Source organism: Mirounga angustirostris, unplaced genomic scaffold (genome assembly GCF_029215605.1).
Source record: "Mirounga angustirostris isolate CCGP_5_RB_7025 unplaced genomic scaffold, mMirAng1.0.hap1 SCAF_5, whole genome shotgun sequence".
In the NCBI taxonomy this organism is placed as follows: Eukaryota; Metazoa; Chordata; class Mammalia; order Carnivora; family Phocidae; genus Mirounga; species Mirounga angustirostris.
This window is the reverse complement of record NW_026991713.1, coordinates 140,445,833-140,473,432: the sequence shown is the minus strand read 5'-3', so window position 1 is coordinate 140,473,432 and position 27,600 is coordinate 140,445,833. Positions and strand designations below refer to the sequence as shown.

Here is a 27,600-nt window from a genome sequence, read left to right as displayed (position 1 = left end):
TGGGAGGCCGCCACTCCAGATCACGATGGAAGGAAGTTTCTTTCCTTCCTGAGGTTGTTGCCACGATGACCAGCTGCTAAAAGGTGAGGAGGAGTCTGGGAGGTGGACTGCCCCCCCCAGCTCACACCCTCCAACAGCCCCACAGCTCAGCCCAGTCCCTGGTCTCCAGCCCCCCACCCCTGGGGCCACCACCACAGGGCTTTATCTGGGGGAGAGGGGTGCGGTCCAGAAGATCCTGTCAGTGTCTGGGAAGAAGGGCAGGACGGGAGTGGGGTCCGGAGGGCCAGGGGTCCCCGCCAGGTGCGACTGCAGGCTGACTGTTAGGAATCAAAGGCTTTCTCGGCCTCTCCCCACCACACACGTTGGCTCTGCACAGGGAAGGGCCTTGGTCCCCTGTGGCCAGCTCCCATTCATCCCCACCTGGGGGACACAGGACCGCTGCCCCCAGGGGGCCGCCCATCTGTCAAGAACTCCCTGGACAGGACCTGCCACAGCCCCTGTGGGGTGCAGCAGGACCCCGTCCCCTCCCCACTCTGACACAGGGCTAGCCTCTGGGCCCAGTCTGTGCCCCACGGCCTCTCCTGAACGGTGCCCTCTGCTCCAGCCTGCCCCTGCCTCCCCTCTGGCCAGACTCTTGCTGCAGGGAGCCCTTCTCCCCAACTCTGTCCCCATCCCTGTCCCCCCCACCCACAGCCGAGGCCTGCGTGACTCATGCTCACTCGGCTCTGGCCGGGGTGGGGAGCCGGGATTGCTGGCCAAACATGGAGCTGTTTGTTCTCAGCCAGTGGCTCAGGGTCACACGGGGGGGAGGGGGGAGCTCAGGGGGGCTGGGCTGTTCCTGGGAGAGCACCTCCCCTGGGAAACTGAGAAGCTGCAAGCCCACTCCCCATGTGGGGACACCCCCTGCTGCCAGAATACTCTTCCTCTGTTCTGAGAGCTGCTCCCTGTGTTGGTGGCCCTGGAGACTTCCAGAGCTGTGCCCGGGGGCTCCCTAGGCAGCGAGCTCCGACCCCAACCTATGAGGAACCTGCTCCCCAGACCCCCGGGCACCACTGCGTCCCACCAGCAGAGCCCAGCGCCTGGGTATGTTGTTCTCGGTGGCTCGTGGCACAGAGGCCCCTCCTCCCTGCATGATTTCTGAGCTAATCCGGGCATGGCACTGTCCTGGGCCTGGTGGCACCCCTGCCCACCTGCCACAGGAGGGAGGGGGTACAGAGGGTGGACCCCGGCACCAGTGTGAGCCTAGGCATGTCTGGGCGCGTGTGTGCCCACTCGTGTGCAGACTCCTCGTCCCTTGTGCCATGCACGCCGCGTACACGCATCTGAGCGGGACCGTGTGCACATGCAACCACAGACACATGCTTACACCCACAGCTTCGAGGTGGCTTGACCTGAGAGGAGCAGGGCCCGTGGCTGGCGTTTCTCCAGAAGGAAGAGCCCCCCCCCACCACCCCGGACAAAATTAAACACTCATCCACACATCACGGAGCCCGAGCACAAGCCCACAGCTCCCTCTAATTGCACACCATTTTAAAGACCATGCTAATTAGGAAGAGTGCTAATGTCTCCACTTAACTCTTAATAAATAGCTTGATTTGGGATTTTTTTTCAAGGCATAATTGAGTGGAAAAGCACCCCATCTCCACCTCCAATCACCATACCTGCAGGGAGCCCGCCTGTGCCGGCCACGGACCCTCATGGAGACCCTGCCAGCCACTTGGTGGCGGCATGCGCAAGTGCCTTGGGGGCCCCCGACCACCCCCCGCAGGGGGGATTTTCCTGTCTAAACATGGAGCTAGCCCCCCGCCCAGTTTCTTTCCCATAGCTCAAGCTCTCCTGACAGAGCCCCAGGTCACAGTCCTGGCCTGGTTCCTGCTGGAGCAGCTGATGCCTTACAATGTCCTAAGACCTGGCCTCCCCTTCAGGCTGGCTTTGTCCTGGAGACAGAAGGCGGGAGGGGCCGGCCTTGCCAGGGGAGGCCGCCTCCCCAGCGACTCTCCTCTGCAGAGCCCCCAGACCCTGGAAGGGAAAGGCGTGGGCAGAGGGCACAGAGCCAGGAGGGCCCCTGCGGGAGATGACAGACCGCCCGTGGGGACAGGCCTTCGGGGCTGGCTCTGGGCAGGAATTCTCCGGGCCAGAAATAGCTGCCTCAGCGCCACTGCACAGCTGCCCGAGGCCTGAATTAGCGACCCCGTGGGACTGGACGCTCCCTCCATGGGAACTCGGCCCGAAGAACAAGGTCTGCTCCACCCCCCAACCGGCAGGCTGCCCGAGACCATGGCCCCAGAGTCTGCAGGAAGCTGAAGGAGGCTCCCTCCTGCGAGAGAACCAGGCCAGAACACCTGGCACAGCCCCCAGCACCGTCTGGCCCCGTGGCTAGGAGCCCATGGCTGGGGCCTGAGCTCCCCAGCTCTGCCCCTGGAGCGCGGGACCCATGGTGGCCCAGTCCCCCACGGTCCTCACACACCGGGACTCGCAGTGACTGTGGTGGGAACATGCACCACGTGCAGACACACAACTCTGCATATGTGCGAGCCTGGCTCACCCCACGTGGAGGCAAAGGGGCCCCGCAGCAGGGCTGTCCCCACACCCTCCCCCGCACACCAGCTGGCCCCTCCCTGGAAATCCCAGCCTCCCCACAAGCGTCGCCTGGCAACTGGGTATTAAGAAAGGAGGACGGGGGCGCCTGGGTGGCTCAGTTGGTTAAGCGACTGCCTTCGGCTCAGGTCATGATCCCGGAGTCCCAGGATCGAGTCCCGCATCGGGCTCCCTGCTCGGCAGGGAGTCTGCTTCTCCCTCTGACTCTCCTCCCTCTCATGCTCTCTGTCTCTCATTCTCTCTCTCTCAAATAAATAAATAAAATCTTTAAAAAGAAAAAAAAAAAAAAGAAAGGAGGACGGGCCTTGTGGCCACACCTGCCCACCTGCTCTCGCATGGCACACGGGGGCACCCCAGCCCAAGGGCCAGCCAGAGCCTCCTGCTGGGAGGAGGGTCCCCAAACCTCCCAGCTGAGGTCAGGGACCCACGAGTCCAAGCCCCACCCACACACACGACAGACACCCACAGGGCACCTTCCCAAACTTGCTGGTGGTCAAGAATCCCCAGGGTGTTGGGGGATTGGACAGCCAGCTGGGGGCCCACAGGGCAGGGTGCCCTGACCACCCCAGCAGGGGTAGGAAGTAGCCTGCCAGCAGAAGGCTGAACCCCTGCCAGCCTTGGGGGCAACGCTCCCTCCACAGCCTGCTGCCCGCTCTGTAATTCACCCACCACCACCACTGGGCACTGCTGTCCCGCCAGGACCCCGATGCAGTGGCAGTCCCACCGGATGGGGCCTGCCCTCCTGCAGGCTGCGAGCTGCTGGTCAGGGGCCCTGGAGCTGCCCCGAGGAGCACACCTGAGCAGAGCCCAAGGCTGGGTGGGTGGAGGCCCCACCACTGGGGGCAGCATCTAGAACCTTCCGGATGAGTCCTGGGCACTGGGGGCTCCCCAGAGCAGCTCCAGCCCTCACTGGCTCCCGAGGGATGAACACCAGATAGATGCCGGACATGGGGGCCCCACCAGCACCAGGTCTCCCGCGGTGATAACCCCCCCACTCCCCGTAGGAATCCCCCCGGAGCGGGGCAGAAGCTGAGGCTGACCGCAGGAGCGAGAACTCGAGCGGGACACCCACCGACCAGAGATGCAGGCGGGGCTGTCTTCTGCTCTGAGAAGGGACAGCTGAGGACCCTCGCGGGGGGGTCTTGTGGGGAAGGGAACACAGGGCTTTCGGCTGTCCGTGCTGGGGCTGGGGGAGGCGACAGCACATGCCCCCACACAGATGCTCCCCTGCAGGCTGGCAGGTGCCCCACACTGACCCCTAGAAGCCCCAGAGGCCCCAGCTCTGGGTTCGGATCCTGCCTCAGCTTTGTTCTTCCTCCCTGTGAGGCTGCCGTCCGTCCGGACCCGCAGGCCATCTGGACCTGCCTGTGAGGCAGCTGGAGGAGCCCCTGGAAAGGCTCTGGAGCCCACGGATTCCGACGCCCCCGTTTTATGGATGCACACAGGAAGCCCCAGGAGAGGCAAGCTCCTGCCTGTACGGTACGTTCAAGCCCCGCTGGGCACCTCTTCCAGCCCCTAGAGAACCCCCTGCACCCGAGCAGACCCCCACCTGTGCCGCTGAGCCCAGGCCCCCTCGGGAAGGCCTGGGGAGCCCCCCTCACGCCCCACAGGGAGCTGCCTCCCCCAGGCCCCCTCCCCCACCACCCACTCAGGACCCCAGAGGCCCTCTGGCCCCACCCACAGATTATTAATAGCGGTGACATTTTGAAAAGGATGGCCCAAAACCTCAGATCGCCGGCTTCAACTTGAAACCAGCGGGACTGAGCTCGGCACCCCGGTGCTCCTGTCCACAGTGCCTCCAGGGCACCCGGGGCCCCACCTGGGCCCGGCCCAACACCTGGCCCTGACATTTACACATGGCTGCCACGGCCAGTGTCCTCCGAGCGCCCACCCAAAGCTCAGGGCCGACGTCCTGTGAGCGCAGCAGAACGGACAGAACACAGCACAGTTCTGACCGTGGCTCAGGGTCACCCGCGTTCGTCTCCAGTATGAGAGTCATGTTCTGGCCTGGGCTGAGGCGGGGGCAGGACACGCTCATTTGAGGAATCCTGGGTTCAGGATGCAGAGCCCCCAGTGCCCGGCCCGAGGACATTTTGGCCCCTGTGCCCAGGCCACGGGCACCTTCCCGGCTCAGCCACCAGTAATGGGCCATTCCCTCCCAGCCTAGACCCTCCCAGTCCTCCCTGCCACAGGCTGAACTGTGTCCCCCCAAATTCCCATGTAGGAGCCCTAACCCCCAGGACCTCAGACTGTGACTCATTTGGGAATGGGTCTTTAAGGAGGCGATTTAAGTAAACTGAGGTCAGTAGGATGGGTCCCAATCCCATCCAACTGGTGTCCTCACAGGAAGAGGAACTCAGGACACAGACACACGGGGACGACCACATGAGGAGGAGATGGCCATCCGCACACCCAGCAGAGGCCTTGAAGGAGCCAGCCCCGGCCATGCCTGGACCTCGGCCTTGCAGCCTCCAGCCCTTGGAGGAACACACACGCTCCGGTGTGTTTGTTACAGAAGCCATGGGCAGACAATACAGCCCCCAGGGGCCATCACCCCCTGAGGGAGGTGTGGCCCTGACACCCCATCCCCACCGAGCTCCAGATATTGGGGTGAAGAGACGCTGGGGGAGGCGGTGGGGGTCCTGCTGCCCAGACAGATGGCCAGAACGCTTTGGTCCCTGACCCTCTGAATGCTTCCCAGACACAGGCTTGGCCCTGTCTGTCCCGAGGAGAGGCCGCCCCAGTGGCAGTGGGTTCTGCCGTGTCAGGCATGGTACGAAGAGCCCCCCCCACCCCCATCGGGGGCCACGGACCCAACGGCTTGGATTGTGCGCACAGGGGCAGGCTCCCCGTGCTGCCTGACAACAGGGTGGCTGGCCGCCAATCCTGTGGGGACAAGCCCCCGAGACCCCAGCCCAGCAGGCTGCACGCATGGCCGGGCCCTCAGTGCTTCCAGGAGTCAGGGATAGGGGCTGCTTCTTCCCATGGGCCAGGCTGGGGTGGTTCTGAAACGTCGGTGGCCATGCTTGGCCCCCAGCAAGGGAGGCCCACGTTCCCACGGGGGACACCAGCTCCCAGCCAGACACTAACCAGAGTTCTGTGCACCGGCCCGCATGACGCCCACATTTCACACAACACGGCACTTCCCAGACTGAAATTCTTTACGTTGAGAACCCTGCTGAGGCATGAAGCCAGCCAGTTTGCAGAGAAGTCCAGAGCGCCATACGCAGAGCCAGGTGCAGCCTCCGTGACTGGAGAGGGGGCTGGCCAGGGGTGCACCAGCCCCTAGATGGCCACCAGGATGTCCCTAAAGCACAGCAGCCCCGGGCCACTTCCAGACAGGACCCGGAGGCAGAGCTCAGGCTGTCAGGGGTGGTGAGGGTGGGAGGACCTGGTGAGAGATGGGGACCCAGCGGCTGCTGACACAGCTGTGGGTCAGTGGAGTACCCCTGCCTGAGACCACCCGGCTCTACTCCGGATGGGCCCACCACCCACAGTGCACCACCTGCCTTCTGCCTAGGAGCACTTCTCTTCATGCCTCAAAACCCACACTGAGGGGTCCTCGACCTCACTCATTTACTGAGCACCGGCTGCGTGCCAGGACTGCTCTGGGTCCCTGGACGAGGGCCAGCCTTCACGGAGCCAGCCCGAGGACAATGAGGAACGGGTGACGCGTCCAGCAGTCAAACGCCAGCAAGGACGGTGTCCAGCAAGGACGGTGTCCAGTAAGGACGGACATCAATGCGGTGAGGACTGCCCCAGGCCTAAGTGAGGGGTAAGGGTGAGCCTCCAGCCTGTGCCCAGGCCTGGCAGGGGGAGCAGGGGGGCAATGGCAGAACAGCAGGGACAGGACGACCTGCGGGTGGGCAGAGCCGGGGCCAGTGACATGGCAGTGTCCCGAGTTCTCAAGACAACCCCTACTCCTCACCCCTGCACAGCACTGGACAGTGAGGAGAGGGCCCTGTAGGACCCCCTGCCCCACCCCTGGGGCCTCCTGGGCCTCCTCAGAGCACACCTTGCTCAACCCTCATGGAAGAACAGAGCCTCAGGAAAGCCCTGCACATAGCAGGCTTTGCTTAGGACGTACACCTGTGCACACACGGTAGGCTCTCACATTATGTGGGGCTTGGGCTCAGGCCTGTGCACACAGTGAATCTCCCTCCGTGGAGCCTCACCCCAGCTGGGGCTGTGGGCACAGGCTTCTGCACACAGTAGGGCCTCACCTTCCAGGAGTCGCGCCCCCAGTAAAGCCTCCCTGGAAGGACGGGCCTGAGTCCCTGGTGCCCTGTGCCCAGCCTCCCGGCACATAGCTGACGGCCCGGGCCGCCTGCCCCCCAGCCCCAACCGCAGGCTGGCCCTGGGGAGTCTTGCAGCCACACGGCGTGCTGGTCGGCCTAGCCTGGCTCCCCTCCAGCCGCCCGAGTCCAAGCTGATCCCCTAATAACTCGATCCATTATGTTGGAGTGGAGTTCCTGGAAACCGGCAGGAAAGGGAAGGCTTCTGTAATTCATCGGAGCCATTTTTAAAACCAACAATGGGGCGCCTCTCCCCTCCCCAGAGCAGTGGGCCGGCCACGCTCACTGTTGCCGCCCCGGCCAGGAGGCACCGGGCGCCCCGAGGGGTGGTGGCCACAAGCACGGCTGGACCCCAGCGGCCTGGGCAGAGCCGTGTCCCCCCCGCCCAGAGCCCATGGCCCCATCCCTCCCTCCTCCAGCTTGGCAGAAGCCCGCTCCCCCTGCCCCCACCCCGAGGTCAGCCTGGCTGGGGGTCAGGCTGCCCAGCAGTGGAGGTTTCTGTGTGCTGCCCCAGCCCCCCCACTGGGGAGGCACACAGCCAAGTGGGACACGGAGCGAAATTCACATCGGGCTGCCCGTGAGTGCTATTCCCGTGTCCTGGGGTCCAGTCCCCACCGTGGGGGGCTCCAGGAGGAAATGGGGCCAAGAGGAGGGAGGGGGCCGGGTGGGGGCTGCGCGGCCCAGAGTGACCCACCCAGAGTGGGTGGGCAGTCAGGCCCCTGGGAACTCCGTGCGCATGTTCTCAGGGACCACGGACACCTGCCTCTGTATGACGGGGACGCAGGCATCACGTCCACCCCAGGAGGAGCAGACGGGGGTCCTCCTCACTTGCATCATGCCCTGGGGAGCGTCCCCACGGCTTCCTGAACTGACCCCACAGCAGCAGAAGGGGTCCAGATTCCTCCATGGAGGCAGGCAGGTGAGACTCGCAAAACTGCGACGCTCCCTTCATGCTCAGCCTCCGTGTTGCCACAGAAGACACGCTAACACGCAACGGGTTCATTACCGTTCTGAATGTATTACCTCCTGAGGATTTCCAGATCCGTCATCTTCCAATTCTACTAAGGTGAACGGCAAGATGAGCTCCCAGGGCCCAGTCCATCTGCAGAGCCCGCAGCGTGGGGACTCCCGTCTCAGGGGGCGCCAGACATGGCGGCTCGCGGGTTGTCAGCAAACACGCTCCAGCAAATGGGTGCAAGTCACCTCGAGCCAGGGGCTCCCGTGCTCCGAAGGATGTCCCCCGTTGCCCAGGGACCCCCCCCTGGATGGTGCATAGCCCCTGCACGGTGCACCCCGAGTCCTGACTGGCCTCCAGAACCACCAGGCCGCGATATGCCTCCAACACCCACTAGGGACCCAAGCGCTTCCGGGCCTTTCCAGCCACAGGAAGGGGTCCCCATGCCCCCTACACAGCACGGGTCAGTGGCCCCACCCCAGGCTTCCCCCCCCCCAGACTCGCCTGAGCAGGCACCGCGGGGCTGGGCCTGAAGGTCCCCGGTGGGAACGAGGCCCACCCTCCCCGGCAGGAGCCCCACAGCCCGCCCCGCCCCACCCCGCCTTGAGGGCTGGCTGCTGGCAGAGGGCCGCGGCGTGTCTCCGTGGCTGTAGGAAGCCAGCACAGAGGAAGGTGGGGCTTTCATAATAAATCCCGTAATTAGGGAATCCCTGAGCTCTTAGGAGCGCGGGCACGTGGTCACGTGCCTTGCCCACGTCTTGGGGTTCCCTCCGCCCGTCGCGTGGCGTGCTGCCCGGGGGAGGGGGGCTTGGAAGGTTGGGGAGCAGGCAGGACCTGGGGACGCGGAGCTCTGGAGGAAACGCAAGGCCTGTTCACACTCAGACACAGAACGCACGTTTTGGAAGAGCCTCTGACAGTCTCCACCCCTCCTGCACATTTCTGGAAGCTTCCATGAGGTCGAGGCTCAGGAGTGTGAGGGTCTGCAATATGGCTGCTGGCTCCACGTGGGGCAGAGGCCCGGGGCCCACCTCGGGACGGCGGCCAGCAGGTGGGCTGAGGGAAAGGGGCTGCTGTGGGGTCTGGGAAGCTTCAGGCAGGCCAGGGCCGGCCTCAAACAGCCTGGCCAGCTTTTCCAGGAACAGTGTGTCACCAACCCCCTTTCGTAGTTTTGGCCTGGCCCTCGTACCCCCCTGGGGCCCCCTGGGAGGCCCCCCACAGCAGCAGGCCCCTGGACCTCCAGGGGCACTAGCCCCAAGGAGTGGGGCTGCCCAGGAGGCATCTGCAAGGAAGGGGCCGCCGGGTAACATGGGGACCCACCCCCCAGGGCTCTGTGGGAGAACGGGGTGGAGGAGCTATGCACCAGTGCGGGTGGGGTACTCACAGTGACACAGGCCTGGGGTGGGTCCAGGACAGGGCAGCCAGAGCTGGGTCGGGATGATGGGGGCTGGGAGGGCTGGGGCAGAGCTGGACTTGGGGACCTGGCCAGCACAGCCTGCCGGCCCCAGGGCTTAGTCTCCAAGAGCTGCAGGACCCTGGGCCAGTCTCCCTAACCCTGAAATGCAGCTTCCCAGCCCAGTGCTGAGGGACCCTCCAGCTGTGAGTTACCACAGGGACACCCCAAAGGCAAGGAGCCGAGGGGCAGGCCCACACAGGAAACAGGAGAGCGAGGTGTTCACCCCGCCCCCACCGAGCACCCCTGCAGAGCAGGTGCCAGGAGGGGACACCAGAAGGGGTGCAAGCCCGGTTGGCATAGCAACCAGGAAGCCAGCCGGGGCCTCAAGCAGATCGTTGAGAAACGTGTATTTCCTAATTAAAGTCAGAAAGATGACACTGATCCTAGGGCAGCCATGGGGGACGGGGGGAGCTCTGCTCGGGGGAGCAGTTTAGACGCTTTTAACGACCGGGTCTGCACCCCCACCCTCCCCGTGTCTCTCTTTTACGGTAAAACTCCCAGCCTGACTAGAGACCACAGCCCGGCTGCCAGAGTCCTCAGAACGCCCAGGTCTCACGAGCCCGCCTGCCCGCCCGCCCCTGCTCCTGGACCGCCGGCCACGGGCCCTGGAAAGGCTGGAGGGCGTGGGGAGGGGTCTCCCCTCTTGGGGGGCAGGTGGTGCCTGGCTGACCACACAAAGACACATGGAGTGCAGGGGGCTGGACAGAGGCGGGCCCCCCTCCCGGTGCCCACCAGGCGGCTGGAGCGTGCTGGAGGCGGGCGGCGCCCTCGGGGGGGGGGGGGGGCACCGTCTCGTCCCGCCGGCCTCCAGAGTTCTGCAGATAAACAGTCTAAATTAGGAATTAAAACATGCCTTGTTCCCACCAGCCGGCAGGCCGTATTTCAAACGTGCAGGAAACACTCCTACTGTGACCATGAGCCCCGAACGTCCCAACGTGATTCTGCAAGATCGCCCAAGTGGGGGGGGCCTGGAGGGGGTCCCGCGCCCCTGCTACCACGGCAGTTGGGCTGCCCTGCCTAGACCTCCCGTCAGCCCCCAAGAAGACAGGAGGGAGTATCCCACAGCGGGGCTCCTCCCGCTGCCCCCCTGGGACGTTCCTGGGGGCCACACAGCAGGCGTGGGGAGCCCCGTGGCCATCTGTGGAGGGTACAGGCCTGGAAAAAGACCCCGCTCCCTGCCCAGAGGGAGGCCTGGGTGGGCACGGAGTGCAGACTCCCATCCTCAGGCACTGCCTGGGACTCAGGGAGGGGGGCAGGTTGCGGGGAGCCCCTTCCTCCCTGAGCTCCGGTCCAGGGCTCCCCCCGCCTGAGGCTTCCTGCCCAGCCTGCTCCCCGTGGGACCTGCAGGGGTCCTGCCTGGAACAGGGTGCTGCTCTGGGACAGAGGGAGCTCCGTGGTGGAATTCCAGGCATCAGTCAGCAGAACGGAGGGGCCCACTCCAGAATTCCAGATGCCTGCCCAGGCTGGGGGCTGTCTGCTCTGCCAGGGCTCAGCGGGTGGGCCTGGGGGCAGGGGAGGGCCACTGGGGCTAGTCCAGGGAATGCCACCTTCCCCGGGGGTGGGCCTGGGAGAGGACTTGGGGCCAAGGTGGGAAAAGGTGGCATGTCAGGAATGGGGAGCACGGAGGCAGGGGGTGAGGCTGCACCAGAGGGCGGATCCCTCCCAGAGGCCCCTGCCCAACACAGCCACCGCCTGAGTCTCCCCAGGGCAGGGAGGAGAAGCTGCTTTCTGGTGTGTCTGCCCCAATCTCTTCCCCAGCCCCCCACACAGGGGACTGGCCAGGCACGGGCCCTGGGGCCCGTCCCTCTCGGGCTGTCCCCACCCCACACCCCTGTCAATCCCAGCCACAGCGAGCGTGGCAACTGTGAGAGGAACGCGGTCTGACCCACAGAACCCCGCCGGGGGAGTGGACGCCAGGGCTCGCTCCAAACACCACCCAGCTGCCTCAGGCTGGGAGGGTCACCGAGCCCCGGGAGACACCCCATTCACACGGCCACTCACCAAATGTCCACTTAGACACCCCGGTCACAGAGGAGTCACGGCTGCCCAGCCCCTTCTGCCTGGGATCAATGTCTCCATGAGCAAGTTGAGACTGACATTCCTTCAGGAAACAAACCAGTCAGCGCTAAGAAGCCAGACTGGGACCACAGTGGCCGCTGACGCGCTGTGCAGATGTCCATGGGGGCCGCAGGCATGAAGCCATCAGGCTCGGCAATGGCAGAGAGCGGGGCAGGAAGGGCCCCTGGCTGACGTGTGCAGGGGGGCCATGGGCCCCCAAGAGGGGCCACCCTCTGATGTAACAGCTGCCCTCAGCCCATGGTGGCAGCCCAGGGAGGGAACACCCGAGGCTGAGACGTGCTACAGGCGGGGACAGGGTCCAGGAGGCTTTCAGGTCTCCTCGCCCCACCAGCACCCATCCCTCTGCCCACCGGCCGCTCAGCTGAGAAAGTGGAGCAGTTCCTAAACCCCATTACCGCCCTTGGGACAAGACCCCAGCCTCTCGTCTAACAGACATCCCATGACTCCTGGTCGGCCCAGCCTGAGAAAGGTCCAGGCCAGGCCTGGCGGGACCTGGAGACCCAGATGCAACCACAGGTCGAGGCTGGGGAGCTCCAACGGCGACGTGGGGAGCTGAGACCTCGGCTGGGGTCACCGCCCAGCAGCCCACCTCCCTCCCTTCTCTGGCCCCCACTCCCAAAACCCCAGGACTGTGGCCCCTTGACATCAGATCAGTCTGCCATCTAAAATTGCCTAGAACCTTCTGCACATCCTTCCCTGCTGCCCTGAGCATCCCTGAGCCATCAGCCTCGGGCCCTGGGCAGTGGCATCCCCAGAGGCAGGGGGGCTCTCCAGGACCTGAGACCCCCGCCTGGGCTCTCCTCCACATGCTGCCTGGTGGGCGGGGGCACCATGGGGCTGCAGGGCCGCCTCCCCCCTCACCCAAGGTCAGCAGGACCCTGCGAGGGCGCTGTCAACGGAAGGAAGCCCTGGGCAAAGCCACATGGAGGCTATGTGTCTATGCCCAGGGACTGTGAGAATAAGTGTTGCCCCAGTGAACCCCACGTCAGGCCCGCCATTTGACACTCACTGACCAGGGTATCTTGGAGCGGGGTGTTCCCAGGGGGCCCCAGGGCGGGTAGAAGCTGGACTGAGGGGCTGTGGCCAGAGGAGCCCACGTGGGCCGGGAACCCTGCTCAGTGCTCCGGGGGGCTCAGGGAGACCAGGGAGCCCCAGAGTGGACGGCAGGACCCCGCCAGGACCACGGGGGCGCTGGGGAGAGGCCTTCCCCAAAACCTCCCACGCGGAAACCCTCCGAATAGAACTATGCTTGGAGATGAGCGTTTCAACAGAACGTTTAGGTAAAATAAGACCTAATCCAGCATCCCCGACGTCCTTGTAACAGGGAGAACAAGACACCGACACGCACAGAGGAAGGACACCGGGAGGAGCCAGCCCCGTCCACGCCTGGGTCTCGGACGCCCAGCTTCCAGCACTAGGACATGATAAACGTCTGTGCTATGTGTCGGCTGGAGTCCCTTGTCATGGTAGCCCAAGCCCACGGGCAGAGACAAGCAAGCCCCACACCGAGGGAGTCGGGAGAGGGTGCCCCCAGCCACTCCCTGAGCTGCACTCAGAGCTCACCCGCGGTGGGGGAGGAGGCTCACAGGGAAACGGGGCCCACAAAACACACTGGGCACCGCCCTCACGGAGACCCCCATTCCTACCAGAGCTGTGTGGAGACTGCCTCCTCCAGGAAGCCCTCCCTGCACCACCACATCTCCTATGGGGACAACTGCGCAGAGCTGCCTGCCTCCCACCTGGCACCCACTCAGGCAGCCGTAGGGTGTCCCAGAGTGGCCACTGAAAGAGCCCAAATCACCGAGTCAGCAGCCTCCCCGCCCGGCTGGCCCTGTTGGAGAGCTGGGCCCGGGGCCAACGGCTGGACTACTGACAGCAGGGTCCGTCCGCTCCAGGTGGCTGAGCTGGGGGTCCTGCACAGACACTCGGGGGTAGGAAGCAAGGAGGGGCTCAAGGACACACAGCACCGTTGCCCACCACACGGGCTCTCGGGGCTGAGCCGACAGGGTGGATGGTCACCGTGGGCATTCCACACATACCTCCTGCCTGTCAAGATGGGCTGGGGGCTGCCGGAATGCACCCTGGCCTCGGAGGACTCACATCCACCTTGCAGGCTGCAGGCGTCCACGCTCCTTCTAGAACGTTCTCCCACCGCCAGGCCTAGGCCACACGGAGGCCTGGGTGCCAGCCCAGGGGCCCAGGCCACCTCCCACGGCCCTGACTGGCGCACGGCTCCCCCACTCAGCATTTATGGAGCGCCCACTACGGGCCAGCCCTCCACCTGCAGCACGTGTGTTGAGCCCAGTGAAGAACTGACCCTCCACCGCTTCTCTTCCCAGCAAACACCACGGGCTCCAGGTGCCCATTTCCCGTGGCTGTGGGACCACACATGGGGCCCGTGGGGTGGGGAGGGCAGGTTGCTCGTGGAGATGAATGTCTGGGGAGGCTGGGGGCCCAGGGTCTGCATTCCGGGAGCAGCCCTGCGCTTGCTAAATTGCTTTATGTAAGTCGGGCCAGGCCAGGAAACCAGGAGCCCCGGCTGGGGATTAGTGACAGGCGTTGCCACGGCAACCTGATTAGTGGGAAACATGTCCTCTCTGGGAGTGCAGGGCTGCTCAGCAAAGGTAAAAGGAACCCCAGAGATTCATTAGCAACAGGTTCCCATGGCAACCGCTCCAAGCTCATTAATAATTTTTTTTCTTATTCCAAGTGTGGGTGTTGAAATTCTCCAGAGGGCTGAAGAAGGAACGGATGCCGGACGGACACGCACACACACACTCACACGCCAGTTACTCCCACCTGCTGCCCGGCACCATCCCGCCCGGCACATGCCTCGCCCCACCTGTGTGTCCATGTGGAGTCAGGACACGAGGCCTAGCAGGCCCCTTGGTTCCGATGGCCCCGCCCTGCCTGGGCGGTCCCTCACAGGGAGATCCAGATCTGGGGGCTGCCAAGACCACCTCCCAGGGGATGCCCCAAAGTGTCCACAGGAAGGGAGGTGGGGAGCGTCCTGCTCACACAGCGTCAGGCTGGGCATGGCGCCTGACGCTCGCTGGCTGCATCCTTGGGGACGGCCGCCAAAGCTACTACCGAGCTACTCAGAGACCCCATGTTTGGCGGGGCCTAACAAGCAGACACCGCCTTGGAAAACACATCGGCAGGTCCACGCACGATTCCACACAGCAATTCCGCTCTCGGGTATGTACCCAAGAACACCAAAAACAGGTCCAAACAGAACTCACATACGTCTGCACGGCTGGTCGGCTCACAGCACCCTGAAGGTGGAAAGAGCCCAAGAGCCCACCAACGCTGGCACGGACACGCCGTGGTCCATCCACACAGCAGGACACAGGTCAGCCACCAAGGAGAATGAAGCCCTGACATGTGCTACAGCGTGGCCCCAGCCGGAGAACATGACGCTCAGAGACAGAAACCACGTGCAAAGAGCCATGCGGCGTGGGATTCCATTTCTATGAAATGCCCAGAAAAGGCAGATCCAGGGACACAATGCAGATCAGGGGCCGCCAGGGGCTGGGGTCTCTCTGGGAGGAGAAAGTTCCAAAATTGACAGTGAGGGCCGCACAGCTCTGTGGGGACAGTAAAAACCAGTGAATCGTGTGCTTTCTGTGTGAGTTGTGAGGGGACACATCTGTGACAGCATGAGTGGGCGTCTGCTCAGAATTCCAGAGGCTGTGCAGGGACCTGCCCTGAGCCGCACCTCCCCAGCGGGACACAGACCTCAGGTGCTGTGTGCCCCCCAGGGCTGACACCGAGGCAGGGCCCCCCAGCTCCACCCTGGCCAGGCGCCCCGCCCCCCCCCCCCCCCCCCGGGAGAAAACGTGATGATGCAGGGAATCCCCGCTGCTGAGGGGCGGTTGCTGGGTCTGAGTCGGTGGACGGGCCGCTTCTCCCTGTGCTGCCTGTCTGGGAGCCGGCTCCGGAGTGGAGGAACATGGAGACGCACTGTCAGCGGGCACACAGGCCCGTTCCACACTCCACCTGCGTGCTGCCATTCACGGCCCAGGGCAGCCCCTGACCCGATTCGGAGCCGCAAACCCGGGCGGCTGCTGGGTCACGCTGAACAGGGGGGCAACAGGTCTGGCCCCAGAGGCAGAGAAGGGAATGTGGCAGGGCAGGAGGCCTGTCTGCACGTCAGGACGGGGCAGTGTGCAGGGACGGCAGCCCCCCCCCCAGGTGTGCTCAGGGGTCAGCCTGGGCCCTCCAAACCCCCAAAGCCCAGACACGTCTCCTCTCTGCCCCAGTGCCCCCTCCCCCGGGCCCACCCTGCCTCTGCCCACAGGTTCCTGTGGTCTGCATCCCCCTCCTTAACCAGGTGACCCCTGTTTCACGGCTGATTAAAAACAAACAAAAGCTCTAGAACATTAGAAACTGTCAGGAATGCCCGGTTCTAAAACGTGATGCCGTCGTCTGTGGTTTTCGGTCTGTCAGCCTGCGCCCCAGGCCTGCCCGGTGCCCACATCCCTGGTGCTGATTCTGACTTCTGAAATGTTCCGGGGATGGTGGCATGGGCCTCCAGGCCCCAAGCAGTCACGGCTGAGAGGGACCAGGCGCAGAGTTCCCAGGTGGCGGCCCCATCCCCCCACACTCAGCCAGTGTCCGCCCCACCCTACTCTCCCCATATCCCGTCTGCCTGCACCTTCCAGTGTCCCTGCCCCCGCCAGCGGCCAGCAGCCCCCTCTTGGCCTCCTGATGGCGGGGCCGTGTGCCCCAAGTGATGTGTCCTTCAGGTCCCGGGTGCCCCTGAACCAGATCTCCGCGAGAGGCGCCTGCAGGGCACTCTGGTGAGCTCAGAACTTCAGGAGCTGGGCCTGCCACCCCCGAGGGCACATCACACGCGTGCCAGATACAGCGGGCCAGCCTGTGGCCAGAGCCGCATGGTTGCCCTCCCAGCAGCCCAGGCCCCAGGCCGCGTCCCAGTCCGCATCCAGAAGGCGCTAATGCAGGCTGACTCATCAGACTGCGGCCGGCTGGCGACCGGTGCAAAGACAAAGGGACGCAGCAGGCGGACAATGCCGCGTGGCCCCCACCTGGCCCAGGGGACGCCCTCTGTGCCTCCAGACACAAGCTCCGTCTCTGCGGGGGGCTGGGCCTGCCGACAGCACTGGACACTCCCAGGCCACACAGAAGCCCGGTGCCCCTTCCAGGCCCACCACCCGATGCGCTCCATGCCAGGTCCCTGAGCCCACTGCCCTTTACAGGGCACGCCGGGGCCCACCCATCACCCCCCCACCCCTCTGCCCACGGTCACCCCTGCAGCCTGGGAGCAACCATCTCCCTGGCCTTCATGCCATGGCCCCAGCAGGGCCTGGCTCTCATCCACCCCCCCCCCCCGCCCCCACCACACAGCCAGGCCGTGCCACGGCACCCTGAACGAGGCCCCGGGAAGCTGGGGGTCACCAGGAAGGCAGCACACCCTCCTCACCCAAGAATGGAGAGCTGGACTCTGGGGTTGGGGGAGGGTCCTCGGGGAGCCCACCCCAGACTGGGGACAATCTCTTCTCTGGCCAGCCCCTGCCCCTCCGTGGCTTCTCAGAGGGGAACAGGGCCAGCCCCCCAGAGTCTCTGCCGCTACAGGGTGGGTCCCCGGCTGGGAATCCAGCCCCGGCAGCCGCCCTCACTGCCCCCGCAGAAAGTCATCTGCCTGACCGCAGGTCACAGACGGAGTCGGGCTGGGCTCGACCTGGGGCTCCGTCTATGGCCCTGACACCCTACCTGTATGTCCCTGGGGCTGCAGGGAAGCACGGGGCGGGGGGGGGGGGCACTGGTGGAGTGAGGGCCTCAGACTCCAGAGGGGTCTCCATGGACCCTGTTCTGGGGGGGATAGGCCAGCCCAGCGGAAAGAGACCTGCAGAGCTGACATCACAGACAGATACTTCCCTGGGGAAGTGCCCCCAAGCCGATGGCCCCCCAGGAACCCCGGAGGACACAGGCACAGAGACTGGAACAGTCCCTGTCCCTCCTCACTGTGGAGCCCGGCATCTGACACCCTGACTGGGCCCAGAGCAGGAGGGACCCCCTAGGCTCACAGCCCACCCCTGCCTCGCTGCCTGTGACTTCAGGGGCACACACTCTGTCCACCCCAAATTGCTCAGATGACTGACTGATTTCACGGTCGGTTTTCCCTCTCCCCGGGTGGCTCCTTGTCAGACAGCCTGACACGGCACAGCTGAGTGTGATTCATCTTAAAAAGGACTCCCTCCCGTCAAGACACCCAGCACCTCCTCTTTCTCCCTCTGGGGGGATAGCGGAGGGCATGCTCAGGGTGTGCGAGGTGGGGCAGGGTAATTCAGCCCGGAGGTGTCGGCACGCTGCCTCCTTCCGGGAACCCCCAGGTTCTGGCAGCTGCAGGAAAGCCTAGGCATCCGCGGACCCATCACCCCAACATCTGCCTCTACCTTCACATGACCCTATACTTAGTCTGCATCTGTCTTTCCTCCTCTCCTGAGCACACGGCCACCGTGCCCAGGGCCCCCCAACTCCAGACTGACCTTGTCTCACGTCGGCTATATCCACAAAGACCCCACTTCCACGGAAATCCACGTTCTGAAGTTCCTGGTGGACGTGAACTCGGGGGATACTATTCCTGCCAGGACATTGGCTCACATGTGCCCGCTGGTGTGGACAACGTGCACACCCCCAGAGCCACCCCAGGCCTGGGTGAGGAGGAACAGGGAGGAGGGACAGGGACTGCTCCAGTCTCTGTGCCCATGTCCTCCGGGGTTCCTGGGGGGCTGTCGGCTTGGGGGCGCCTGCCCCTGACCCAGCCTGGTGGCTCTGCCCAGGCCGCCCCAAAATGCCCTGGTGTAAGGAGGGGCACCACCTCTGCCAAGCCCCCAACACCGCCACCTTCACGCTTCTGTTTCCCTTTGCCCCCTCCGTCGGCTCCCTGGGGCCAGCGAGGACCCCTCCCCGGGCCAGCGCCAAGGGCAGAGCCCAGATGATGCACCATAACCAAGTCCACAAAGGTCACCAAAGGCCGTGCAGCTGGGAAGCCGGAGGTCACCCAGGAGGCAGGAGGGGTTCAAAGATCGCCTCTGGGGCTCCAAGTGGGCAGTGTGGGTCGTGGCCTCAGGCCTGGTGCCTGAGAACCTGGAGGGCTTGCTCCCACAGGTGCCACCCAAAGGCCATCGGGGAAGACCCTGACCCTAACCATCCCCGACAAGCCCGGTCCCTCCAGCCCAGGGGGTACGCGGCACTCTGACCACGGTCCAGCTGGTGGCCCCCAGCTCCCCGGCCTCCCCCGCCAGCTGAGACCTCACGCTGCTGCTCCAGTGGGTGGGGGTCGAGTGGGGATGGGAGGCTGTGGGAACCCAGCGGCCCACAGACAGCCAGGACACAGGCCCCTCCCTCAGACCATGAAACACAACCCCAGGACGCGTCCTTTTTCACCACGGCCCTCAGCTTCGGGGTGGTGGCCCAAGTGGCCCCAGCCTCTGACACAGGGATGGGGTCTGGAGTAGGAGGCCCCCCCAAGCTCAGAAAACACCTCTGCCTCGCCGCCTTGGACCTCAGGGTCACATATCGTGTCCACCCCAATAGCTCTGCTCTCTTTCTAAAGAACATGCCCCTCAGCCTCTCCCTGCCTCGTTCACGTGTCCAAGACTGCTCACCCCACATGCAGGCCAGGGCTAGGGGACCCCAGGGAGGCCCGCATGCTCTCAGAGCCGGGGACGGGATGGAGCAAAGCCCAGGGGTCTTCAGGGCCCTCTCCCTGGCCAGCCGTGGACTGGACTGGGCCCCTTCACCTGCTGATCAGGGCCCCTGTGAACCCCACACTATCTGACCAAAGAGACAATCAGGACCGTGTGAGGGAAAACCGAAACAGGTGTGGGGCCACCACCGGGCTGCGGGAAGGGGTGCTAGGAACACTCAAGGAATCCCGGAAGGCTCTGGGGCCCTCCTGGGGTGAGGGGGCTCTGACTTCGGGCCACCCTCCCTGCAGAAATGTTGTTGTCCCCCACCCCTCTGCCCCACGGCCAGCAAGGAGCTGAGACACCAGGTCCTGCTGGGCCACACCCTCCACACCAATGTCCCCACTGTCCAGTGCTCTGACCTTCCCTAGACTGGGGAGAGGGGAGGAACCGGCAGAGCCCAGAACAGAGAGGACAGCGTGACAAAGCAGGCTGGCCGCCGCTGGCCAAGCACGTCTCTGCACCCGTGCCAGAGGCCGGCTTCGCTCAGCTCCAGCAAGATGGGGGACGGCACCCACCCAGGGGGACACACCTGTCCCGGGCTCTGAGCAGGCCAGGAGAGCTGCTGGCCCCTGAGCAGCCCTGAGCATGACCGCCCAGCCCACCCACGCCTGCCCCTCGCGGGTCAAGTGCTCTCAGTAACATCAGCTCCCTCTTCTGCGTAAGCGGTCTGGATGGCCGACGCGGGGGCCTGGCCTGGGGCTGCCCGTGAGCGAGAGGGCAGGCAGGACTGGGGACACACCTGTACTGCTCTGGACCTGGGGACAGTCAGGGGGTCACCAGGCTCACCCTGGGCAGTACCCAGACTTCAGGAGCCTGGGGAGGGGCGTTCTGAGGTCCCCCTTCTGCCCTCAACTTTGGCTGAGAAAAGCCATGGTTGAGACTGGGGAACGGGTGGCGGGGGGGCTGCTCTGGGAAACGGACTTGGTCCTCGCATGCATCACACGGAAGAACACGGGGTGCTTGCGGAGCCCCCGAAATCCTCCTGCACCCACGAACTGCTCGGGGCCGGAGACACAGACAGCTCACATCACAAGGCTCCCCGCTGCCTGCCGGTGAGCACAGAGGTGGCAGCGTCCCCACCCTGCTCACTCTGATTTCGCGCACTCATCAGCAGTCCTGCTAATCACCAGTCCAGGCTCTGACGGCTCCCCCTGCAGCACAGGGACCAAGGAGATTCAGCCTTGCCTCCCCTGCCCAGCGTGCGTCTGTTCCGGGGGGGGCCCTGTGAGCAGGGTGAGGAGCTGCTACTCGCTCGGTGGAGACAGCACGGCAGAGGGCCCCCATCTGTCATCCGCGGCAGGCACGGTGCTCTGAGGACGGTGCTCGAACCTGCTGCCAACTCTCAAGGGCTGGGCTGTTTTCTTCTGCACCCCATCCTGTCTGGGAATCCTGGCCCTAAATCGCCTGACTCCACTCCCCGCGTCTACTTGCTGGAGAGTCAACCTGGGCCCACGTGACTCAGGGTTGTTCCTGGTCGTGTCAAATCAGCCCCTGAGAAAAGAGAGTAACCGGGTCCTCTGTGACCCTCACTTAAACACCTGCTTGCCAAGAGAAAGAGAAAGCCCGTTCCTGACCAGGCCTCCAACGCAGGGGACAGGGGACGGGGGCGGGACATGAGGACAACACAGATGCAGAGATAACATCTCCCGCCTGACCTTGACGGCTTGGGGCTGAGGTCTGGCCCCCACCGGCTGGGCTGAGCGGGGCTGAGCAGGGACGAGCAGGGGCAGCGCGGCTGTCTGACAGGCCGGCCCATCCCCCGCATTCCTCTGCATCCTGACCCTGGACCAGGAGTCCTGCCAGGCGCTCCGGGAGGCGGCTGTCTGGCCCGCTGCACCACAGGAAGGCACAGGGAGCTCCCTGGACCCCTCTGAGTGCTCCGCCATGCCAGGGGGATGGGATAGGCACAGGGTCTGAGAGCCTCCCCTGACGGGCTGGCACCAGCCGTGTCCTCGCCCTGGGCGTCGTGGGCATGGTAGGGGAGCCCCAGCACCTTCCCATTTCCCGGCCTCGGCCCCTGCGGCGCCCTCCACCTGCTCTTCTCTCCCTGCCTCTCCTCGATTTTTCCCTGACCTTGGTCCCCACACCGCCCCTCCCTTGAGGAGTGAGCCCAACTCCAGCTGGAGGCAGAAGCGTTCCCTGAGACCCCAGCTAGCCCATCACCCTGCCCACCATGCTCATAGGCCTCTCCTGGCCTCCCCACCTCCCCTCGCCTTAACCTCACAGCAAAAGCCGAACAGCTCCAGGCTCACAGATCCATTCCACCTGCCTCAGGACCTTTGCTTGTGCTGTTCCCCTGCGGAGGATGTTCCTGCTCCCTATCCTCCCACACTGCTTTCTATGTCCGCTCAACTGCTGCAACCTCCCTGGCCCCCAGCCCCCAACAGCCTCCATCTGGTCCACCCAGCCCAGTGCCTCCACCGAGATCAGGCCAGCCAAGCTCTGCTGCAGAATGGCCGAGGGCAGGACAAGCTGAGCATGCAGCGGGAGCTCCTCGAGTCCTATGGGGAACCACAGTGGGCCCAGAGCGAGGACCAGCACAGAGCTTAGGACAGGAGGTTTGTTGAGTGAGGATACCTTCCGGCGGGTGTTCACAGGAGCCCCAGCCTGGCTCTGCACCGCGCCCCTGAGTCCCCCCGCAACCCCCCAGGCCCTCCCCAGGGTCCAGCTGGGCTGCAGATGTGGGGGCGGGGGCTATGCACAGAGAATTTAATCAGCGCTTCCTGGCCTCTGCCAACGAATCAGGCTGCCAGTGAGCTCAACGAACACCAACTGTTTGCCCAGCTCAAGGCCCCACAGGTGCCTGCGTGGGGGCACAGGGCAAGCCCGAAAGTCTAGGCCGCCGCAGAGAAAACAAGGTCTTGGCCACAACCCTTCCTGGGCAGTCCCGAGGAAGCAGCAGAAATGCGGAAAGCCAGGTCCCTCCCAACAGACAAACCTCAACGTACGCTAATTCTCCTTCCACTGCCTGCCCCCCTGGCAGGCTGACGCTGCCACAGATCTGGACCTTTCATCAGAGTAGGATCCCCAATGATCAAAGCTTTCTACCTCCTCGTGGGAAGCAGAAACCCTTACAAAACCCATAAAAGCCTTCCTGTTCCTTCTCTACTACCAGCGCCTATCCATCCACACAGCCCAGCCCAACCTCACTTCCTCCAGGAAGCCCTCCTTAGCAGCCCAGAAGAGCACACCTCGCAGACCAGCTCTCACTCAGGGGCCAACAGGAGGCCAGGCCCACAACCAGGGCCCCCCCACCAAGCCCTCCAGCCACACTAAGAACAGGGCTCCCCCAACCCTGCCTCTGGCAGGTACTCTGCGACCTGCCTCGCTCCACTGCCCTCCCCAGCTCTCCAGGGCAATGGCCCATCCCCGTGGAGCCCCCACGACCATATCCCTGTCTCTGCTCATGCCAGCCTGGAGCAGGAACAGGCCCATCCCAGCCAGGCACACGGTCAGGGCTCAGTGTGAACGTGAGGGAACAGCAGTGGAGTCCAGACACACAGACCACTCACGGTCCCTCCTTCCTTCTTCAATCAGAGAAAGTCAGGGAGCCACTGGGAGGCTGGCCTGCAAGGTGGGGAGCCCGGGGCCCGTGCAGACATGCCATGCCCTGGCCAGCCCACAGAGGTGAGGCCCCCCCACTCTGGGCACACCACTTCTGCCTTCACATCCTCTAACTCTACTAGGGACGGGATGGCCTTCCCGTCAGCCCACCCCAGGCCCGCCCAGTGCCTCCTGAGAACCCCTCAAGGACTCCCCTGAGGGGCCGGCCTGGGGACTCCAAGTCCAGGCAAACAGACATGTGGGTGCCAGGAGGACAGGGGCCCGGGTCCAGGAACAAGGTGCTGGGATAAGGAGGGGCTTGGAAGGGGAGCACCCCCAGGCCTGGGTCCCCTGAGCACGTGAAGCCAGCCCTGTGAGTCAGACAAAATACGCAGAGGATCATGGCCACAAGGTCAGGAAGGTGAGGACAACTTGTAACTGTCCTGTTCAATTCCGGTCTGCAGGGGCAGAGTGGGCTGCAGGATGGAGGAAGGGTCCAGCCCTGTTCTAAGTCAATGCCCCCAGTGTCCTCGCCAGGACACCCACACCCACTGTGAGCCCCGCGTGCTGGTGGTGGCTGGATGGCTTGAAGCATCGGCTTTCATGAGACGCCTTTAAAAGCTTGGACTCATCCAGCCTCACGCCCCTGCCCAACGCAGGGGCCTGAGAGTCCGACTGGGCTCACCCAGCTCTGCCCTCCGGCAGCTGCGTGACCTTGGTGTGTCCTCTGGCTTCTCCAAGCCCTACGCTGAGGCGCACCGGGCACCTGGTCCCTGGGAGGCAACTCCTAGAGGTGCATGCCACCCCTGAGCCCCCAAGTGCCTCCTTGGCCACCTCCTGGTCCCTTAACACCCTTGCTGGGCTGCAGCCGGCCTCCCCGGGGCCCCCCTTCCCAAGCAGTGAGCGTCCCTGGAGGCCCCGCCCGGCCTGGGTGCTAGGACGCAGCAGCTGCATGGCAGGCAGGCGCGGAGTCAGGAACCCTGGGGGAGCCTGGGCAGAACATAACCCAGCCACGCAGGCTACAACACACAGATCCCACCCACCTTCCTCTATAAATAAACCTGTGTAGGAGAAACAGTGCTTGCCCCAAAAGTTCCACCACGATTGTATTTTCAAAAAAACAAAGTCAATCGATAAGGACGCTATCTGCCCTTGTAAGCTCCTCCGCTGGGCATCGGGGGTCCCCCTTAAAGACAAAGTAGACCACACATGATTGTCCATGCCAGGGTCATGCGCTGGGGGTTCCCGAGAGCTCAGGGGCTTAGGGAAGGCCCCTTCCTGCATTCCAGTCCCTGAATGAATCCCAGCGTGGGGCCGGGCTCCAGGACTTCAGCTGGGATTCTGCCAGCCTCCAGGGACTGTGGGTTCCCAGAGCAAACCCAATTATCCCACTTCGTTCTCTTTGTCCCCTGCAACAAGGGAGGCTTCATGGAAGGACAGGGCAGCCAAGGAGCTGGAAGGCACAGGAGCACCCTCTGTGTGCCCGAGGCCAGCCTGCTGACCCCCAGGAATCTGGAGTGCTCTGGAAAGCTGTGCTGAGGCCCACAGGATCCCCGGGGGGAACCAGTCCCCACCTGTCCGGGCGTGCCAGCTTATTTTAGGTTTGCCCCAGAGCCAACACACACCCCCATAGCCCTGGCCTGGCGTCTGCCAGAGGTCAGCAGCCGTCCCCACGAGGCCGAAGGCCGTGATGTGCCCACCCCTCCTTGACAGATGCAGGATTTCCACAGAACACGAGTCAGCTGATCCTGGTATCTGAGCCCCTCAAACCCCTGCCAGTGCCCTCCGCCTACAGCCTGATGGCCCTCCTGCTCCCAGAGCCACAGTGCATCCTCCTCCTTGGGTCAGGAGGACGCACAGAGACAAGGACGCCAGCACACAGTCCTGCCGGCCCCATCCCCCAAGCCCCTTTGGGCTTCACCCTACCTGCGTGAGGCACCCCTGCCCCACTACCCTACACTGAGTAACACACACACACACACGCCTGTCGGGCGTCCTCAGGGACACAAACCGCCTGAAGTGCCGGAGCACCCAGCACCCCTGGGTCAGGCTGCAAGACTCTCTCAGCCTCCAGGGCCCAGAACAGACAGACACGGGGGCTGTCAAAAGAGACAAAGTGCAGGCCTCACTCGGCTCTTTCCCTATCTGGTCTCTGCACACGCTTGGAAATGCCGAACGCACAAAGTCAGCCGCCAGTCCCGTCTCAGCCCAGGGTCCTCAAACAGATACAGCCCCGTCACCCACCACACCACCCAGCCACGCCACCCTCCTGCCAACACGAGGTGGCCGGGCCATCTGCAGGCCGGAGTTCCAGAGACAGGACAAACCAAGCCTCAACACCTGGGGATGCCCCCCGAGGATGTAGGACGGAGGCAGCCTACTGCCAGGCCCCCAGCTGGCCCTTGGGCTAAGACTATGACCCCCTTCTTCACAACCAGGAGGTGAACCGGACTCAGCCGATGTTTGGATTTGGGGATAAAAGCAGCATGGATTTTATTACTTTTTCTGGGTACAGATTCCTGTTTTACATTTAATATTTATATAGTTAAACACACAAAGTAGGAAAAATATATACACACATTGCTGGTTTAGCCTCTGTCTTGATTTTGACAAATAAAGTTTACTTGCAGATCCCCACTTCGGTCAACTCCCTCCACGCGGCCACACCCCCCCACCTGGCTGCCCCCATCTGTCCAGAATGTCCAATCCCCCCATGGCAAAGAGCTGGAAGGCTCAGCACCCACAGCCCGGCCGCCTGAAAACCGGTTCCCATCACCAGAGAGAAAAACCAGCAGGGCAGGACCCAGTGCCAACCGGAGCCCACCGGGACAGCCCCCAAACACCATCTGCTGGGGGGGCCACCAAACCTGCCGCCTGCATCCCAAAGTGCCCCCTGGCCGACCCAACACCACTCTGGAACCTTCTCTGAAAGTTTGTGCCACTGTGCCCAGAAGCAGAGAGGGGGCCCCATCCTCCAAGGCCAGGAAAAGCCCTAGGGGAAGGGACTCAGAGCGCAGAGCCAGCTGCGTCCCTGCCCCCTATCCCCAGCTGCGCATGACTTAAATCAGCCCCAGCACCGAGTTCAGCCTGGAGAGGCGAGTTCACAACCAACGTCACGGCACGTCTCCGTGGAAAAGGGCCGACAAACTCGCACCGCCTCCCGGCCCCACGGGTCTCCCGCGACGCTCTGAACCGCAAAGCACAGGCTGAAAACTTTGCTCCCCTTACTCTACTTCCTTCCAGCCTCCCCCTCCCCAACGAGGGTCCCGTCTCTGGCGGACATTCTGTTAGCCCAGGGGACAGCACTCCGGTCCTGACCGCCACCCAAGGGGCACAGGGAGTTCCGACTTCCCGCCCTGCCGACCCGTCTTTCCCTCCAAGCTCGTGGTAGCCTCGCCGCTTCTCTGCCACCCTCTCCCATCCCGCGCTAGCTCGGGACTGGAGACGCTCCGATCGGGTATGGAGCGATGCCCCCGTTGCCGTCACTCCCCTGCCCTGCGCTCCACGCGCGCCCAGTCCGCTCCGGGTCCAACGAGTCCGATCTCGCGGGGGCCACGCGGAGGAGATCCGCGCGCTGGACCTTCATGTCTCGCATGGCCGTAGCCCGGCGGCCCTGGAAGGATATGGGTTACAGACCAGCCGGAGACACCAGCTGCGCGGCCGCGTGGTCTGCCCGAGGCAGAAGAAGACCGTGGCCGCCAGCGCCGGGTACGGGACGGGCTGCTCCTCGTCGGCGCCCAGCTCCGCGCTGCGCTCGGCCGCCGGGCTCTCGGGGGGCGATGCGCCGGGCCCGGACCCCGGCTCCGCCTCCCGCCCCGGCACCCCGGGGCTCCCCGGGGCCGGCCCTACCGCCGCCGCCTCCGGGCCCAGGGCCGGAGCGCCCAGGGGCACTCGGACCTCGTCGGCCGCCTGCGCGCCCTCGGTCATGGTGGCAGCGGGTAGCACCTGCGGGGTGACAGGCGGTGACCGGGACCCGGGAACGACACCCCTCGCCCGCCTCGGGCACAGCGGAGCTACGGGAACAGCCGCGGTCGCCGGGATGTCTTTGTCTTCCCTTATTAGAGACAAATGCGCCCCCCGCCCCCGCCCCCGCCCGCCCCCTCCCTCCGGCGAGGGCTGGGCCGCCCCTCCCCCACTGCCGGGGCGGGGGCCCCAGGAGCCCCCTCTCCGGCCCCGCTAAGTTGAAGAGGGTCCCGCCGCGAGTGGGGCGCGCGTCCCCGCCGTGTCTCACCTCGCTCCGGCGGTCGGCGGCGTCCCCGCGGGCATCGCCCGGGCGGCGCGGTCACCGCGGACCCGGCACGGCACCCAGCCCCGGCTGGAACGCGCCGCCCCCGGCCCCGAGCCCCCGGCCCCGGCCCGCCGGGTCGGCTCCCGCTCCGGCTGGCCCGGCGGCGACGGCGGCGGCCCCGCCGCGGAGGGGTACCGCTGGGCGGACAAGCCGGGGGCGCGGGGCGCGGGGCCGGGGGGCGCGGGGCGGGGGCGCGGGGCGGCGAGCAAGCCCAGAGCGTGTCCGCGCGCGGCGCAGGAAACTTCGGAGTGAGCCGCGGAGGGTGGGGGCGGGGCCGGCGCGGGGGCGGGGCCGCAGGGGCGCCGAGAGGGAGGGGCCGCCCCCGCCCCGCGGCACGCGCGCGGGTGACCCTCCCCCATCGCGGGGGGCGCCCGCCAGTTCCCAGGATCGGGGGTGGGGCGGAGCTGGACCCCCACAGCGCCCCCATCCCCCTCTCCGGGCGCGCGGGGCACCAGGGGGCGCGCGCGGAGAGGCTCGGCGGGGGGGCGGGGAGCGGCGCCAACGTGCTCCCCGCCCCCAGCTGCGGGGCGGCCCGAGCCGCGGAGGCGGGCTCTCCCCTCCCCCTCGCCGCCGCCGCCGCCGCCGCCGCCGCCGCGCACCGCCCCTACACCCCGGGCGACTCGGGCCGGGGTCGCCGAGGGGGCGGGGCCGGGCGGGCGTGGGCGGCCGCGGGC

At 65.0% G+C, this 27,600-nt stretch overlaps 1 protein-coding gene across 1 annotated transcript in view; it reads right to left on the bottom strand.

The window, feature by feature from the left end:
• CACNA1H (calcium voltage-gated channel subunit alpha1 H) overlaps window positions 1-27,135 on the bottom strand; it is a 62,761-nt gene extending 35,626 nt beyond the window's left edge. Inside the window, exon 1 of the mRNA XM_045874625.3 lies at window positions 26,870-27,135. The gene's annotated coding sequence lies outside the window, so the exon portion shown is untranslated. The remainder of the gene's footprint in view (window positions 1-26,869) is intronic.
• Window positions 27,136-27,600: the final 465 nt, after the last annotated feature.